At 37.4% G+C, this 20,300-nt stretch overlaps 1 long non-coding RNA gene and 1 pseudogene across 1 annotated transcript in view; one reads left to right on the top strand and one right to left on the bottom strand.

The window, feature by feature from the left end:
• The window catches only part of LOC148092652 (uncharacterized), a 56,851-nt gene extending 36,836 nt beyond the window's left edge, over window positions 1-20,015 (bottom strand). The window contains exon 1 of the long non-coding RNA XR_015714926.1: window positions 19,857-20,015. This is a non-coding gene — a long non-coding RNA (uncharacterized LOC148092652). The remainder of the gene's footprint in view (window positions 1-19,856) is intronic.
• Window positions 5,511-5,583, top strand: LOC148092653 (small nucleolar RNA U3; annotated as a pseudogene).
• Window positions 20,016-20,300: the final 285 nt, after the last annotated feature.

Here is a 20,300-nt window from a genome sequence, read left to right as displayed (position 1 = left end):
TATCTGTGGAAATATAGGGGTACATATCAAAGGATCTGTTGAACAACAGTCTTTCAAGCTATCTTTTCTTGTTTGACCCATCAGAATAATTAGCTCAAGGAATTTCTTGGTGTCCTTCTGTGTAACTGGAGACCACTTTAGTGTTCTAGATGGTGTTTTGCATTTCATTACGGTTTGATCGTGATAGTTGGACAGCTCTTTGCACATCTCAAACAATTCATCACCAAAAAAGAGATTGGTCACCGAGGTACAGAGTCACTCTGAGAAGGAAATGTAGTGACCCCAGCATGACCTTCAAACATTTGTAAGCGTGGTGGTGTGTCAGTTTCAGACCAACAATTATCAGTAGCTTCGTCCATGTCGGAATCACTTGAAAGCACCTCCACCTTGCGCTTCCTTACAAGTCTAATAATTTCACTGTCAGTAGAGTCAGTAGAATCATCTTGGGAATCGTCAAAACAGTCATCCGCATCTTCAATCTCACTAAGAATATCTGATAAATTATCATTAAATACTTCCGGAAGTGTATCAGTTTCATTGGTTTCCTTCCTTTTTCTGAGAGAGGGCATTTCTAAAAGCGCCAGGAACTTGAAGACGAAGACTACTCGAATGACCAAAATACAATGTAACTGCAATGCTTTATGGGTTCATGCAATTATATAGTTTTTGTAGATTGACCTGCACGGTTTCCACCAATGAGATTGCTTCATTCGATGTAGACAAGTCACTGTGTTGACATCTAAGGTCCAAAACAGATGGCACGTGAAAAATGATAAAACTCGTGAGCGGTCCTTAACAGATGGGGCGTGAAAACAAGAATCTCGTGAGCAGTACCTAACAGATGGGGCGTGAAACATGAGAAAACTCGTGAGCGGTACACAATGTGTTAAAACTGAAACTGCTACAAACTGTGTGAAGAATGGAGAAATAGGTATCTTTCTTGGAGAAATTTACCTTATAACACATCCCAGAGAAGAGGAGCTTTCAATAATGGACTTCCCTTGTCAACTTCCTCAAAGATGGGACAACCCTGGAAAGAAGGCTTGTAATTTAAAAGAAATAACAGGAAGCCAATATCTAGGTAGTGAAACGAGCACACCAGCATGGGACAAGTGCATGTGTAGGATTTCAAGCAGCAGCTCTTTGTGGACATTTGGAAAGAGCACTATGAAAAAAATTGGTATGAAGCGGTATTTGGCCAAAGTTGAAAGACCTTCCAAAACCACCACTAGAGAACTTAGCTAAACAATGAATGTTGTAATAAGCTCCTGGAGGAAAGGTGCTTCTATGACACAACCCCTGAGAAGATAGCAACATTCTACACAGTACAAAGTGCATATGAATTTCAGGATGAAAACTCACTACAGAAGGATGAAATGCATGTATTTCTCTCTGAAAGAGCACTCAGCCACTACATTGGTGCTTGCTCCTTCAAAGTCTTTGTAGAAACGTGTATTTTCACTGGTGGGATAAGTTTTGGGATGCATTGTTTTGCCTCTTGCAAGCCTCATGTGCAGCCTTCTATGTTGTTTCCTTAGAGAATGTGGAAAAACGCAGATTATGTGTCCCAAATGACTTGTAATCCAGGAAAACACACACTGCATAACTTTCTTGGAGAATTTTACCTTTTAACACATCGCAGAGTAGAGGAGCACTCAAAAAAGGACTTCCCTTGTCAATTTACTCAAAGATTGAATGATCCTCGAAATATTCCTTGTATTTCAGAAGACATAACAGTAACCCAATGCCTACATAGTGAAACGTGCAAACCAGTACTGAAACAGTGAATGTATGGGATTTCAAGCAGCATATCTTTGTGGGCACTTGGAATGAGTGCTGTGAGCTGAATTCCTATGAAGTGTGATTTGGTCACAGTTGTAAGCACTCCCAAAACAACCAACCAAGAAGTTAGGGAAGTAATGAGTGTTGCAACATATTCCTAAATGAAGGGTGTTATATGACACAACCCTCCAGAAGATATAAACATTCTACACAGTACAAAATGTGAGTTAATTCTAGGAAGGAAACTCACTGCAATGAAATGAAATGCATGTATTTCTCTTTGAAAAACACTGTCACTACACTGGTACTTTCTCCTTCATCGTCTTTGGAGAAATGTGTTTTTTTCCTGGTAGAATGATTTTTGTCCTGCATGGTTGAACCTCTCGCAATAGTGATGTACAGCCTGCACTGTTTATACTTAGATGCCGGAAGCCGTTCCATCCTTGCTCCTTGACATAGTATGCAAGGAGGAGACATGTGCACAGCAAATGCTCTGTGGGACTTCGTGTATGGCATAGCCCTCTTCCTATGCTTGTTCCCCTTTCTAACACTCTGTGTCTTACCCGAGTCACTTCACCAGAAAAGAGTTTTGCCCTAGCTGGAAACTTTTCCCTAGCAGGGGAATCAGACAGAAATGGAAAAGACAATGATTCAGTAAAAGCCCCAAAGAGTACGGGAAAATTATGTGCCACTTATGAGGAACTCAGACTGTCAGCAGAAAGTTTGGGACTTGTTAGGCCACTACCCCAGGGGCCTTCCCACCAGGGAAGAGGTCTTGGTTGGGGCCTCTGCTAATTTGCTGGCACAGGGCAATCCACAGGGAGTCCATCAGTGAGTTCCCACTAAGGAATGTATTACTGGGGGATGTTAATATTAATGAAAAACTCTGGGAATCCCCACAAGGAAAGAGCAGTCTAGGAAAGAGATTATTTCAATCTACACCTGAACCCTTATCATACACAGAATAACCATACACAGGATATTACAATGAGGATGGACTGCTGCAGGGAATGTAAGCGGAGAGACTGAGGCTGGGTGCCAGACAGGCAGGCAGTCACCATAGCTAAAAACAATCATGCACAAGCTGCAGAACCTTTACTTAGGATTCGCATAACCTTTACATAAGAAAAGCTGGCCTAGTTATTCTCCTTTTAGCTATATGGTAGAGCAATAAAATAGTAACTTCAGAATATAAATAACAAACTAGAGATGAACCTGTAGAATAGCCTATAGAAATACAAACAATAGATAAGACTAAAATTAACATACCTAAACAGATGTAAATTCTTTAGCAAAGGTCAGATAAGAAGGTACAATCATTAACTGTGAAGGCCAAAATAGAAACCATAACAAAGCATGATGTCATGTTGTTTAACCAGCAATAAAATCAAATAGTATAAATACAGTTGTAACAAGGCAATAAAGAGAGCTGATTGTCCTGATGCTCTGAACACTGTCTCCCTGTCCTGCATTCTTCAAGATGCCGTTCACGCCTTTGGGGACCCCTGGACCACTGACTGGGGCTGGACCCTGGCACTTAGAGTATCTTGAAAAAATGAATCTGTAGCACAAATTACTTGTAATCCATAAAACCCCACAATAGGCATCTGTTGTTCACACTCGATCTAAGGCATCTAAGTATACAACAGTGCAGGCTGTACATCACCATTGTGAGAGGTTCAACCATGCAGGACAAACTCATTCTACCAGGAAATAAACACATTTCTCAAAAGACTTTGAAGGAGAAAGTACCAGTGTAGTGACAGTGTTTTTTCAAAGCATTTAGATGATCAAACTAACCAGAAAATAAGGTCATTTTGCAGGGTAATTCAACCATGTCTGTATAAATGTTCATTTCAAAAGCCTCCAGGGAAGTAAAGCATGAATTACATCATGTCATCGACCAAATCCTTACTTTTGCACAAGCTCATAAGAAAGACTTTGAAGAACAGTAAGGTTTCAGTATTTCTGTTTACCTTGAGTTGCCTAAAAGAGGTATAACGTGTCTATTCAGTGGCGGAGGGTTACACACTCTACACATGTGTAACAGCATTTTAGTGCATCATCATGTGTAAAACTGAAACTGCTCCAGAGTGAAGCATGGGGAACAGGCAATTCTCTTAAAGACCTTTACTTTATAACAAATCACAGAGGAGAGGAGCACTCTGCAAAGGACTTCCCTTGTGTATTTACTCAAAGACTGAATGTTCCTTGAAATATTCTTTGTATTTCACAAGACATAACAGGAACTGAATGCCTAGGTTGTGAAATTAGCAAACCAGTACTGGAACAGTGACTATTGGGGATTTCAAGCAGCAGCTCTTTGTGGAAAGGAATTCGTATGAAGCGAGATTTGGGCACAGTTGTAGGCACTCCCTAAACAACCAATGGAGAAGTTATGCAAATAATGAATGTTGCAACATATTCATTGATGAGAGGTTGTTATATGGCACAATTCTCCAGAAGATATTAACATTCTACATAATACAAAATGCGTCATTAATTTCAGGATGGAAAATCATTCCAAGGGATAAAATGCATGTATTTCCCTTTCAAAGAACACCCCAGTCACTACATTGGTGCTTGCTCCTTCAAAGTCTTTTGAGAAAAGTGTATATTTACTGGTTGAATGAGTTTGTCTTGCATTGTTTAACCTCTCACAACGGTGATGTACAGCCTTCAATGTTGTATACTGAGAATATCTTGAAAAACATGGATATTTAGCACAAATTACTTTTAACCCATGAAAACCCACACTAGGTAACTCTTGCTCAAACACGTTCTTATACCTAAAGCATTTAAATGATAAAACTAACCATAAAAGTCATTTTGCAGTGAAATTCAATAGTTTCCAGAGAACCAAAGCATGAATTACTTCAAGTTATTGATGAAATTCTTACATTTTCACAAGCTCATAAGACAGACTGTGAGGAATAAGATTTCAGGGTTTCAATTCGCTTTGAGTTTCCTAAAAGAGGTAAAACCTGCTTATTCCATGCTGGAGGGTTACAAATTGTACATATGTGAAACACCACTTTTAGAGTCTCATCATGTTTAAAACTGAAACTGCTACAAAGTGAGTGAAACATGGGGAAACAGGCAACTTTCTTAAAGAACGTTTCCTTGTAACACATCACACAGGAGAGGAGCACTTTGCAAAGTACTTCACTTGTGTATTTAATCAAAGACTGAATGATCCTCTAAATAATAGTTGTATTTTACAAGACATAACAGAAAACCAATGCCTAGGTATTAAAATTAACAAGCTAAATTGGAACAGTATATGTTTAGGATTTCAAACAGCAGCTCCTTGTTGACACATGGAATGAGCAGTGTAAAATTAATTCATAGGAAGCTGGATTTCAGCAAAGCTGTAAGCACTCTCAAAGCTACAAAAAGAGGACTTATCCAAATAATTAATCTTGCAACATGCTCTTAACATGAGAGGCTGTTATATGACACAACTCTCCAGAAGATACCAACTTTCTACACATTAAAAAATGCTTGTTAATTCCAGGATGGAAACTCACTGCAAAGAGATAAAATGCATGTATTTATCTTTGAAACAACTCTCAGTCACTACATTGGTGCTTTTTACTTCAAAGTCTTTGGAGAAAAGTATATATTAACTGTTGGAATAAGTTTTATCTTGCATTGTTTAACCTCTTGCAGCAGTGATGTACAACCTTCAATGTTGTATACTTAGAGGAGCTTGAGAAACGTATTTGAAGACTATACTTTCAGGGATCCTTTCTATAGTTTGTTACTAGAGAAGTTTCTCTGAACGTGTAGAGCATCTGTTCTTGGGGTACTTTAAGGGGAATATTGACAGCAACACAATCATAGAGGGGGATTTTAACACTCCACTCTCAGCATTGGATAGATCATCAGGACAAAAAATCAACAGGAAAACAGAGACCTTAAATGACTCACTAGACCTAATGGATTTAAATAACATTTCCATAACATTTCACCCCAAAGCAGCAGAATACACATTCTTCTCAAGTGCACAGGGAACATTCTCAAAAACAGACCACATGATAGGGCAGAGGGCAAGTCTCTACAAATACAAGATGCTTGAAATCATATCAAGCATCTTCTCGGATCACAATGCCATGAAACTAGAAATCAACCACTATAAAAAAACTCAAAAATATTCAAACACATGGAGGCTAAATAGCATGTTATTAAACAATGAATGGGTTACCAATGAGATCAAGGGAGAAGTCAAACACTTCATGAAAAGAAATGAAAATGAAGAGAAAACAACCCCAAATCTATGGGACATGGAGAAAGCAGTCCTGAGAGGAAAATTCATAGCATTACAGGCCTATCTCAAGAAACAGGAAAAAGATCTAATGAACCATATAACACACAACTGAAAGTAGTAGTACAAGAACAGCAAGGAAAGCCCCGAGGAAGTAGAAGTAAGGAAATAATAAAGATTAGAGCAGAAGTTAATGACATAGAGACTAAACAAACAATACAAAAAATCAATGAAACCAAGAGCTGGTTCCTTGAAAAGATAACTCAGATTGATGCACCTTTAGCCACACTCACTAAGAAACAAAGAGAGAGGACTCAAACAAATAAAATCAGAAGTGAAAGAGGCAATATAACAACTAACCCAAGAGAAATATGAAGGATTTTAAGAAAATACTATGAGCAACTATATGCCAACAAACTGGACAACATGGGGGAAATGGACAAATTCCTAGAACCTTCCAAAGCTGAATCAAGAAGAGGCAGAAAACCAGAATAGGCTGATAATAACTAATGAAATTGAAGAAGTAATCATAGAACTCCCAGCACACAAAAGTCATGGAACAGATGAATTTACAGACGAGTTTTACCAAACATTCAAAGAAGAATTAACACCTTTTCTATGCAAACTATTCCAGAAATTTCAAGAAAAGGAAAAACTCCCAAACTCTTTTTATGAGGCTAGCATCATCCTAATCCCAAAACCAGATAAAGACACTAGAAAGAAATAAAATTACAGGCCAATATCCCTGATTAATATAGATGCTAAAATCCTCACTAAAATACTAGCAAACCGGATCCAGCAATACATTAAAAATATCATACACCACAACCAAGTGGGATTTATTCTGGGGATGCAAGGCTGGTACAACATCCGCAAATGAGTAAATGTGATACATCACATAAACAAAATGAAGGACAAAAATCATATGATCATATCAATAGATGCAGAAAAAGCACTTGACAAAATCCAGCACCCATTTCTGATAAAAACTCTCAGCAAAGTGGGACTAGTGGGAACATACCTCAACATAATAAAGGCCATATATGACAAACCAACAGCCAACATCATACTCAATGGGCAAAAACTTAAACCATTTCCATTAAAAACAGGAGCATGACAGGGCTGTACACTTTCGCCACTTTTATTCAACATAGTACTGGAAGCCCTAACCACAGCAATCAGAAAGGAAGAAAACATAAAAGGCATCCAAATTGGAAAGGCGGAAGTAGAACTGTCATTATTTGCAGATGACATGATATTGTACATAGAAAACCCTAAAGACTCCATCAAAATACTACTAGATTTGATAAATGAATTTGGCAAGGGAGCTGAACACAAAATCAACATCTGGAAATCAATGGCATTCTTATACACAAACAATGAACTTTCAGAGAGAGAAACTAAAAAAAACAATACCATTTACCACTGTAACTAAAAAATTAAGATACGTAGGAATAAACTTAACCAAGGATGTAAAAGACCTGTACTCGGAAAGCTACGGGACACTGAAAAAAGAAATAGAGGAAGATTTAAACAAGTGAAAGAATATACCATGCTCATGGTTTGGAAGAATTTATATCATTAAAATGTCCATACTACCCAAAGTAGTTTTCAATTCAATGCAATTCCTATTAAAATAACAACAGTATACTTCACGTAACTAGAACAAACATTTTGAAAATTTATATGGAACCCAGAAAGACCCTGAATTGCTGCAGCCATCTTGAGAAAAAAGAACAGAGTGGGAGGGATCACTTTACTGGACATCAAACTGTACTACAAAGCCATTGTAATCAAAACGGCCTGGTATTGGTCCAACAACAGGCATATAGATCAATGGAACAGAACAGAGACCCCAGAAATAGCCCCACGCCATTATGGTCAGTTAATATTTGACAAAGGGGCAAGAGCATCCAATGGAGTAAAGACAGTCTCTTCAATTAGTGGTGCTGGGAAAATTGGACAGATACATGCAAAAGAATGAAACTTGACCACCAACTTTCACCATACACAAAAATACACTCAAAATGGATAAAAGACTTAAATGTAAGTCACAAAACCATAAAAATACTGGAAGAAAACATAGGCAGTAAAGTCACAGACATCCCACGTAGTGGACTTTTCACTGATACATCTCCTAGGGCAAGAGAAACAAAAGAAAAAATAAACTTATGGGACTACGTCAAACTAAAAAGCTTCTGCACAGCAAAAGAAAACAGCCTCAAAACACAAAGGAACCCCACAGTCTGGGAAAACATATTTACTGAGGATGTATCTGTTAAGGGGCTAATTTCCAAAGTGTACAAAGAACTCATACTACTCAGCCACAGCAAGGCAAACAACCCAATTAAGAAATGAGCAAAGGACCTGAATAGACACTTCTCCAAAGAGGACATACAGATGGCCAAGAAACACATGAGAAAATGCTCAGCTAATAGTCAGAGATGCAAATTAAAACCACAATGAGGTATCACTTCACACCTGTCAGAATGGCTCCATCAACAAATCAACAAATGACTCGTGCTGGCGAGGGTGTGGAGAAAGGGGACCCTGGTGCACTGCTGGTGGGAATGCAGACTGGGGCAGCCACCATGGAAAACAGTATGGAGGTTCCTCAAAAAATTAAAAATGGAGCTGCCTTTTGACCCAGTGATCCCACTCCTAGGAATGTACCCTAAGATTCCTGAAACACTAATCAGAAAGAATCTATGCACCCCTATGTCCATAGCAATGCAGTTTACAATAGCTAAGATCTGGAAACAGCCCAAGTGCCCATCAGTAGTTGAGTGGATAAAAAGGCTGTGGGACATTTACACCATGGAATACTGCAGAGCTGTAAAGAAAAAGGATCTCATAACACTTTCCGACATTATGGAGGGACCTGGAGAATATTATGCTGAGTGAAATAAGCCAGGCAGAGAAAGACAAACATCACATGATCTCGCTTATAAGTGGAATCTAAAGAACTTAATAAACTGATGAACAGAATAGAGTCAATGACATGGAAGCATAGATGAGAGTGATGAATGTCAGAGGGATGGAGGAGGGTAGTTGGGTGGAGGGGGAGAGAGTAACCAAAGAATTTATATGCATATATGCACAACCCAAGGACATGGACAATGGTGGGGAGAGGGACTGGGGAGGGGGATGGGATGGGGTGGAATAGGTCATTGGGGGAAAAAAGGGACATCTGTAGTATTTTAAACAAAAGTAAAATAAAATTTAAAAATAAAAATAATAATAATAAAAAAAGAATCACTGCAAGTTTGGAAGGAAGCCTGAAACTCAAGATCAAATAAACACCTTTGATATCAATTCAATACCATTGATTTAGAGGGAAAATAATGGTTTAGGTTATTCAAGTATTCTAAAAATTCTGCTAATTTAAAATTTTTAAAAATTTTTAATATTTATTTTTAATATTTAATAGCTAAAATATTAGGGCACATTTATAATATAGATGATTTTATTTATTTATTTTTTAAATATATCTTTATTGATTTCAGAGAGAGGAAGGGAGAGGGAGAGAGAGAGATAGAAACACCAATGATGAGAGAGTCATTGATCGAACTCACAACCCGGACATGTGCCCTGACCAGGAATCGAACCCCGATCGCCTGTATCCTAGGTTGACACTCAACTGCTGAGCCACGCCCGGCTGGGCTATAATATAGCTGATTTTAAAATTAATACACTAACTTAGACATTTTATAAAGTTGCAGAATCTTACCCTTGCACATTCAACAGTTACTTAGAACAGGAAACCTGACACCACTCTCCTGACAGGTCACACAGATTTTGTCTGAACATCTTCAGTGCCAGGGATTCCACTATGTTTGGCTTATCATATGCCAGGCACTGTGTCAAGCACTTTACATGCACTTTCATTTAATACTAACAATAACCTTAGTATCCTCATTTTTAGAGGTGATAAAATTGAGTCTTACAGAGGTTAAGCAGCTTGTCCATGAAGATGACCAGTAAGTGGAGTAGCTGAGAGGAATACACAGAGGTCTGATTTCAAAGCCCATGATCTTATATATACTGCATGTTGCAGAACACCAACACCCCTCCCAAACTAAATATGCAGACATATTCTAGCTCATTCTATAGGAGCCTTATTTTTACACAGAAGTGTATAATCCTTTGCTATGAATGTCAAACTCCAATTAAAGCACTGTTTAAATGAGACATAAGAATCACATTTTGAAGATCTACTTTATAATACAGTTCTGAGAATATTACGGTATCTGAACATTGACTCCAAACTAAAAATTCTAGGATCTACCTACACTCTGCACAGGCCTTCACATTTAAAACTGCTTGGCTAGAGTAAGGCATGGTGCACTTCCAGTTCCCTCATTTATGTGGTCATAAAGTGATGCCAGATATTCCATATAATCAACTAGTTAAACCATCAACCACTCAAGTCTACATTTAGACATCCAGTGCAGGTAACTGACTATGTTCAAGACTACTAAACATTAACAATAGCATTTTAAAAGACAATATTACCTGTGATGAAAATTTAAAGGAACATTCTTGGCATAATCCTAAAAAAAATAAAAAGTCACAGTGCTGAATATGAATCACTGCACTGCTACTCTACCTTTAGTATCATAAATTCTTATTTTTCCTTATATTCTTTTACAATAAGAGGAAACAATCTGAAAAAATAATCCAATTCTCTCCACCTCAAATACATATATATATAATAATACTAGAATGCTTGAGGAATTGAAATTCTAACACTACTTTAGAAAATGTGCTGTTGATTTATTTTAAAAGCAACGGGAAGCTTTAATGTGTACTTCACATCAAAGATATCCAATAACAATAGTGTGGGTGTAGTCATTTCCTCTGAAGAGTTCCAAGAGTTTTCAAATGGAAGAGGGCTTTTCAAAAAGCCCAAAACTTGTGGCCTCTCCTTTTGCCTTAATCTCAGTTCACACTAGCTGACTTTTCCTCATGAGCAAGCACTTCCAGGAGGCACTCAGAATCCAGTCTGCACTAGTGTGCGTTAAGTAGCTTACAAGGAAATTCATGACTTCCGGAATAGGCAGAACACTCTGAGGGCACATTTACTTAGGACCTAGAGAAGGCTGTTAATATGATGGAGAAAAGAAGCTGACATAATTCCAGCTTAGGGGGGAAAAAAAAAAAGAATGAATGACAGATTCTAAAACATGCATATTAAGAGAAACTACTATATTCTGCAGTATAACCCTAAGCTTTTAAGATTGATATCAAGAACAATTATACCCTCCTAAAACTTTTTCTTTATTGATACAAAGAGAGTATATTTATTTATTATCCCCACCACAACAATATGGCTATCAGCTAAGGTGAGACTATACATTGCCTTTTCTTATACGATACATCTCACTCTGCACTGGTGACACTCAAGTTAATGAGAAGAGGTCTTCACTTTAAGAATGACATTAGAACTTTCACCTAAAGGTCACCATAATGCTGAGAATATAAAAATGTTTGGCTCAAACTCTGTTTTCAACTTTGGGAAGCTCTGAGAAAAAGAGCACTTACAGGAAGATACATTAAAAATTTTGAATTGAATCTTAAATTAATCTATATATTTTAAAATCTAAATTATTAAACTTTGAAGAAGCTAATTATATCCCACCTAGAGTCAACTTACTTAATTTAACAAGTGCATTTCTCTTTTCACCATGCTCATTATAACCAAAATTAACTTCCCAACTCTTTAAGTTGTCTTTTTCATCACAATATTTATTTCCACAGAAAAACTAGCCTGCAAAAAAGGAAGGAATTATTAGCTAGGGTAGATGGTGACAATATTCTATATAATCTCGCATTATCACTGAAATTTACTCTTAACATACATAAGTTCTTAGTTCTATAAAATCAGCATTAATAAACAATGGACCACAATATTATAATATGCTCAACAAATATGTATACAAGTATCAATTTAAAGAACTGAATGAACTATTCATAAAAAAATCAGTCACAGCCCTGGCCAGTATGGCTCAGTTGGCTGGAGCATCAACACATGTACCAAAAGGTGGTGGCTTCAATTCCTGGTCAGGGCACATACCCAGGTTACAGGTTCGATCCCCAGTTGGGGCATGTGCATGTGCATGTGCATGTGCAGGGGGCAACTGATTGATGTTTTTCTCTCTTTCTCTCACTCTTTATCTCTATCTCTGAAATCAATTAAAACATTTTTGATTAGAAAAAAATCAGTCACAGAATTTTTGCTCAATAGATAGATCAACTGTTTATATTCACCTACAGAGTTTTAGTGACTCCCTGTGAGGGAATCTTATTCTTGGAAAATGGTAATACTGAAAGAGTGCACTCACAAATACCCTAAAAGAATAAATATGTTTTCCAAAGTACATGAACATACACTTGGGTGAATCCTTTTCAATATTTAATAATAATATTAAAATTGACATTTTTAAGTATTAACATAATGACATTTATTTTTAGTATCAGCATAAAATGGCATTTAGAGCACATTTTAAAATGCTAGCACTTTGAGTGAAACAAACCCCATGCTCTAGATCTTAGAATCACTTAACACTAAAATGAAAACCACATCATCATGTCCATTGTACATTAAAACCTTCTGCAAAAAAGGAGTAATACTGATGACCCAAGAGGGGGAAAAAGGAACTAAAGAATTATTAACTTTCACAGAAAAAAAACAAGATCAAACTTTACTTGTACAAACAAAAAGTCTATATCTCAATAATTTGCACAAACAGGAATCTGAACTTTTCATAGAAATGAAATTATCAAAATGAATTTTGAAAAGGATCAGTCCAAAAGGCTGATAACTTTTCTAAATTGGCGTTTTTTACTTATTCCCCAGGAATGCATTATTCAGTCAGCACATGCTCAGCAATGGCTCTGTTGTTAAAACAGCAACAAAAGTAACTTTATAAATCACAACAAAATCGTCTCTCCCCTTCCCAACTCATCCTTTCTTCACTTACATGAATTTAGAGAATGTCCATCAGTTTTTTTAAAAGCAGCATTTCTTACCATCATCTGAAAATTTCATTCAATAAAAGTACAAAATTTTAAAACCGTGACAGACATTTCAATATATCGCATTGTTTTAGGTAAAAACTGAACTGTAATCTCAAGAAAAGTTTAAAAAGTGTTAACTTTATTATTTTCCCTTGTCCTCCAAAGTAGCTTCAGGGCTGATATTTATTATCTAAAAAAAAAAAATTCCTACTGTTTAATTGCATATCCAGCTTCACACTTGACATAGGCATTTAATTTATAGAAGATGCATATGAACCACAGTGATGGCATAAATGCTTCCTCATTTTTATTTTATTTTTTTTAAATATATCTTTATTGATTTCAGAGAGAGGAAAGGAATGGGAGAGAGAGAGACAGAAACATCAATGAGTCATTGATCAAGCCCGCAACCGGGGCATGTGTCCTGACTGGGAATCGAACCCTGATCGCCTGGATCCCAGGTCGACGCTCAACCGCTGAGCCACGCCCGGCCAGGCTGCTTCCTCATTTTTAAATGTAACCTTCATCTTCAGTTATAAATTTTTAAGTTATTAATTTAAAATTATTTCCTAAATGCTCCTCTGTAGGTTTCAGAGCACTAACATTTTTTTATTGCAATTAAAAATGCAATTATTGAACCCTGGCCAGTGTGGCTCAGCAGTTAGAGCATCAGCCCACGCACCGAAGGTCACAGGTTTGATTCCTGGTCAAGGGCACATACCTTGGTTGCAGGTTTGACCCCCAGCCCTGATCGGGGTGCGTGCGGGAGGCAACAAATCAATGTGTCTCCCTTACACGGATGTTTCTCTCTCTCCCCCCACTCCCCCTCCCTCTCTCCCTTCCACTCTCTCTAAAAAGCAATGGGGAAAAATATATCCTTGTGTGAGGATTAACAACAACAACAAAAGCAATGGTCAATAAAGAGAATTTTATAGCATGAGACAGTGTTGGGAGCCGGTGACATGTCTGGACATGGTCCACGCCACCCGAGGGTCTGGAGTCAGGGACTCGACCCTCCCCACAATGACCCTTCATATTGAGAGCCTGCTACGTGTCTGGACATGGTCCACGTAGCCTGAGGCTCTGGAGCCAAGGACTCAATCCTCCCCAAAAGTTCCCATTAGAAGCCGAGATAAAGATAGTTACCAAGGTCTGAGCTCCTGCAGGTGGCAGAGTGTTTACTCGGAAAGAGCATTCAAAGGGCCTTGTAGGAATGTGGGGAGGGGTGCTATTCAGCAAAATCAACAGTGCCTGTATATATTGAGCTGGGAAAATAAACTCGGGGCTGGCAGCTGGCAGCAGGCACGAGCTGCAGTCCTCCCGATCCCATCTTTTTTGTGTCTGTCTTTTCTCCATCCTCACCCCTTCCTCAGGACCGTTCGACTCTGCCGGCGGGCTCCGGCAAGACAGTATAGAGATATTAAGTATTCAGAGAAGTTTTATGAGTAGATTTCAATAATGCATAGAAAAAGCATTTACTGATTGCCTACCAAATGTCTGGTCTTTTGCTCTAAGAGTAAATATTTGGGGTCAAATTCAGTGACTCCCCAAAAGAAGAAGTAGCCTGTCCAAAAATTCTATTAGATTCAAAATGATATTTAATTTCTACTTTCAAAAAGTGGATTTGACTGAAATACAGTAATGCCAACTCATTATTCCAAAAATTGATAGAGAAAAATTCAAGTATGCACCAGTTGATAGTTAACTTGCTATGAAATCTTTAACTTAAAACATTTTCTATTTATCCTCACTTAAATGTTCTAAAAGCAAAAATTCTAAAGGTAAAAATCTAAAGCATTATATTATTTTGACCTCTGCTAGTAATACATCATGAGTATACCTTCTCTAATTTTACTTTGTAGATAATCATTCACCGTATACATTAGAAATAATCTTACCTAACAACTTCAATTCAGTAATATAAAAAATTACCTTATCTTATTATAAAGTTTTTTTAAAAAAAAGAATTACCTTTTCCTGAAATTACTTTTTTCTACTCTCCACCTAAATCCAAACTGACAAGAAAGAAATTACAATAATGCCACAGTAAATTTAAACATTATTTAAATTGTATATAAATCCAAACACAGGGCCAACATTTGGCATAATGACATTTATCAACCTAAATATAGACCTAATTCCCATTATCATAGCTTTTTCTCTCCTTACAGGATACATTTGAACAATTACCAACTTATCTGTTAAGGAACATTCTTCTTTATTTTTAAAAGTTATAGGTTCCAAGACATAAGATATCTAAATTAATAATAATAAAAAATACATATATATCCTATGACACTGACAGGAAAAGAGGTTATGTACAGTGAAGAGGCACTACACTATCGGGCAAGAGTGTGCGGCCTTTGGAGTCAGGCTGGGTTTACTTCTTAGCTCTACCACTTAGCAGCTATGTAATAGTGGACAAGTTATTTAATCCGGTTGTTCCTGTCTCCTCATATGTAAAGTAGGAGTAATACAAGTGCCTACCTCTTGGGTTAAGAGGTTTAAATGGGATAATACATATAAAGTATTTAGAATAGTACCTGGTACATACTATACCACAGGTTAGCACACTGTGGCCCACAGGCCTGCTGCCTATTTTTACAAAGTTCTACCAAAACACAACCACACCCAATTATTCATGTGTGGCCCTTTTTCCACAACAGCAGCATAGTCATGAACAGGAAAGAGTAATGTTATCAGTCTGCAGCCCTACAGTGGGACTTTCCTACAGACGCCTAAATACAACTTTGTTTTTTGGCTAAAAATGATTTTTCTCCACTGCCTTTTAAGATCTTTCACATTCATATGCTAATTTACCAAAATTCTAGTTAATGTGTAGTTTTCTATTCAGCTTACTTATATAATTGCTAAAAGCTCATCTCCAGAATCACGCAGACCCAAAGGAAGCTCTACCATTCCTTAACTAGCTCTGTGACCTTATGAAAGTTACTTAACTTCTCAGTCTATTTCCTTATTATAAGAATCCTAATCTCATAGGTTGTTGTATTAAGAGAAACAATTCAGATGAAGTGTTCATTGCCTGGTTAACTTTGTTATTTTTTATTTTTTTAAATCATCTATTACTCGAATTAGGCAATTTTGTATACTAAATGCAAATGAGGGCACAAGCCCAGCTGGTGTGGCTCAATGGTTGAGCATCAACCTAGGATCCAGAAGATCAAGGTTCGATTCCTGGTCAGGGCACATGCCCAGGTTGCGGGCTCAATCCCCAGCAAGGGGAGTGCAGGAGGCAGCTGGTCAATAACTCTCATCACTGATGTTTCTATCTCTCTCCCTCTCCCTTCCTCTCTCTGAAATCAATAAAGACATATCTAAAACAAAATATAAAATGAGGGCCCAAAATATTTCAAAATATTCTAATTAAAACCCAAAGAAAATCTTCCCAGTCTAAGGAAAAAAAAATAAAAAATTCAAAATAACTGTTTGTTTTTAAACCCATACATGTCTGTGAGGATTGCTTTCCATCCAACATATACTGGGATGTCTATTGAAGTGCAGTCAAATGAATAACAAAATAGTTTCCAAACTTTTTTTTCCATTCATTAATCTATTCAACAAATAATTATTAAGCAACAACTTGCTGTACTTAGCATTCTGAGGATAAAAATTGATTATTAAAACAGTGTCTGTCACCATTAAGTATATCCTATGGGGAGATAAGAAGTGTCACAAACAACTGCCGTATTTCCTCCTATTAAAGATTACACAGAGGTTTTGCCTCAGAATGTTTTTACATTCTTTCCTGAAGATATAAATTTTCCTGCTGATACACTGGATTAAACACTGGAGTGACTCAGGGCTTGGTGCTTGCTGAGCATCATCTTCTCACTGCACTGTCCAGCACAAAGAGCTCACACATGCAAGCGGTAAGAGAGACGGACCCTAAGGTCCTGACAACAGGAGGCTCCATGCCATCCGCTTGGACTTTTACGTAAAAGGAAAATGGGCTTCTAGCTCACTTAAGCCAATGTTCTTTGGGAGTGCTTGCTGCTCCCTGCAGCTGAATCAATTCCTAACTGATGCAACGATCCAACCAAATTCTCAACGATGAAAGGAAAGAAGCAACAAAGAAGGAAAGGGACATGTGGGACAAAGGTTGGAATTCACTAAAAATACCTAAGTATCTACTATACATACAGGTAGTAGGCACTGAGCTAGGAGCTGGTTAATTTAAAAACAAACAAAACACTGTCTTTGGGTAAATAAAACTGAGAAAACGCATTCTAGTAAGGAAATCAAAGGTACTACTCTGTCTCCAACACCTCAAACATGGTATGCCAAAGACAGTCATTATCTTCCCCCCAAAAGATACCGCTCATATGTGTGGGGCAAGGGGTAGATGGGACATCTCTGTATCTTCTCCTCAATTTTTCTGTTAACTTAAAACTGCTCTAAAAAAATTGTCTCAATTTTTTTTTTTAAGAACAGGTCCCCCTCCCTCCATATTTCCTATCTGTCTAGTATTCACACTCAAAACCTGTGAGTCATATCTGACTTCTTATATGCACGAACCCTCATATCTGACTATTTATCATATTCTAATAGGAAACTATACTTTGTTTTAAGATTATCCTGTTTAAAGCATGATTTCCAGTAAAATACTATGTTAAGTGCCGAATACAAACATTTAATTATTTAGTATGTACACATTCTCCCTTCAGCTAGACTATAGGTTTGTCATTTTGTTTCTGTTTCTTGGAGGGCAGACACCATGTTTTAATCCACAACACACAGCCTAGTCCTCAATAAATACTAAAAAACAATCAATAAATGAGTCCCAGTTGAAAAAGCTGCTTTGTTATGTTCTTAGAAAGGCCTATATTTCCCATTCAGCTTGCAGTGTGGTAACTTCAGGTAACTCCAACTGCTATGTGGGGTGCTTTTTAGATTCGATACGGTAATAACTAGTACAGAGATCAGAGCTAGTTCACAAGAAACTGAGGAAGCTTTGGGATATACCAAGTGCATGGGCTATAAAAATGGACACTACTATTACCTATAATATTGTGGCCTGGCCGGGCATAGCTCAGTAGTTGAGCATCGACCAAGGATCCAGGCAATCGAGGTTCGATTCCCAGTCAGGGCACATGCCCTGGTTGCAGGCTTGATCCCCAGTCGGGGGCGTGCAGGAGGCAGCTGATCAATGACTCTCATCATTGATGTTTTTATCTCTCTTCCCCTCTCCTCTCCTCTCTCTGAAATCAATAAAGATATATTATAAAAAAAAGAATATGTTGAAGCAACCCATATATTAAAGGTACTACTGAAAAATTAAACCAACCATGGTTCTGATATTTAATTATTTAAATGAAAAAAAAAATCCTTATGATAAATAAATTTAAGACAGCTTTTTAAATAGGTTGTCTCTCTTTCTTAATATAATATAAATGTACATTACCCAAACATAGAGATTTATGCAGCATTCCCCCCTCTCCCACTTCAAACTGAGATCATATGTTCTTGGGTCACCTTTTCTAGCTACAAATGTGAAATTTGAGATAGGAATAAAAATCCAGTTAATATTAACTAAAGTAAGATGTAAAGTGGGAATGGAAATCTGCCATTGCTAATTAGCACTGTTAAGAGTTAATTTTACTAGAACAGACATTTCTATAACAAAAGATATACATCTGCTTCTTTATAAATGATAATGAACTTGGAAATATAGCCTATCAATTTCATCTGTGAAACGACATCATTCCGCAGTGTTAAATCATTCATTATAAATGCTAGAGGCTCAGGCGAGAGTCAAGATGAAAGAGGATCCAGTAGCCACTTGTGTTTAATTTTAGACTTTTCTGCCTCAGCTCACAAAGAAGCACCCTTGACTAAGGGGCCCTTTGTAAATTCCACAGCTTCAGAGTTAAAATGTCCAAATCATACTTCACAGATACAGGGCAACTGAGACTAGAACAGCATCTTTAAAAGAATAATCTAGGGCATGAGAGTATAACAGAAAGTAACATGTACTTGTGTGAGAACCTTCTTTTATAAATATTTGGAAGCATAACTTATTTTCTTTGTACTGAGACCTGCTATGCAGTATTCCTTGAATAATTTATCACAGTGTTTCTTTGCAAGTCTCTTCTCCCTAGATTCATAAAAAATATAAATCTTCACTTAGAAATTCAACTGTGGTTTGCTACTTGGGAGCAATGTCAAATAAATAATGCATATGATATAAATATTAATGTTTTAAAAGAGGTCTATTACTTATATGTGCCTAGAATATTGGGACATTAACTCTTACAGTTCTCTCAGAGAGGGAATCTACAAGACTGACAGTCAGAATGAGAACCAGCCCACTCTTCACTTTTCAGCCTTTGTAATGTTTGGATTTTTAAAACCATTTTCAGGTTATTTTTCCCCAAAAATAGTTTTAGAAATTTTAAAGAAGTCCTAGCTGGTCTGCTCAGGGGTTAGAGTGTGGGCCAGTGGACTGAAGAGTCCTGGGTTCAGTTCTGCCAGGGCATGCACCTCGTTGCAGGCGCATTCCCCGGCCCGGGTTAGGGCATGTGGGAGGCAACCAATCGATGTCTCTCTCACACTGGTGTTTCTCTCCCCCCTCTTCCACTCTCTCTGAAAAGCAATGGAAACAATATCCTCAGGTGAAGATAAAAAATAAAAATAAATTTTTTTTAAAGAAACATATTATAGGACAACAAACAATATTCTTCTAAATGTTTTTTAAAGACAAACTCAAGCAATGAGAAGTCAGTTAAAACTGCTAAAAATTACCACAAGTACCAAACTAGAGTCAGACCTGAGACACGGTTTCATGTCCTCAGTTCAGCGCTGTTGCACGCAGGGTGGCAGAGGGTGAGAGCACCGGCCGCGCCCTGCGCCAGCCGGATGGCTGAAACCACCGGCTCTTGTCCACTCCCTCCTCCTCGCTCCAGAGAAATCTCACTTTCTCATATGACAGCCATGTCTGTCTTGTCGTTTTCCCTGGAAAATAAAACAATTTCAATTTAATATAAACAATTAGTCAATTTAGGAGGTTAAGCAGTCTTGTGAGATTTGTGAACACCTGAGTAAATATATAATACACAGAGATAAAGACAGTTTTATGCGTATGCATATATGTACATATGTTTGTAAAAACCATTTCAGTGCACCATAAAGAGTGCCACTACAGAAGCAATTTAAATGGATAAGAAATTCATCCATCTCTAGCACTGGTTTCAATTATACACAAGGTGATAAA

This window comes from Miniopterus natalensis, chromosome 8, assembly GCF_054644295.1.
Source record: "Miniopterus natalensis isolate mMinNat1 chromosome 8, mMinNat1.hap1, whole genome shotgun sequence".
NCBI lineage: Eukaryota > Metazoa > Chordata > Mammalia > Chiroptera > Miniopteridae > Miniopterus > Miniopterus natalensis.
This window is presented reverse-complemented; position numbering and strand designations above follow the sequence as displayed.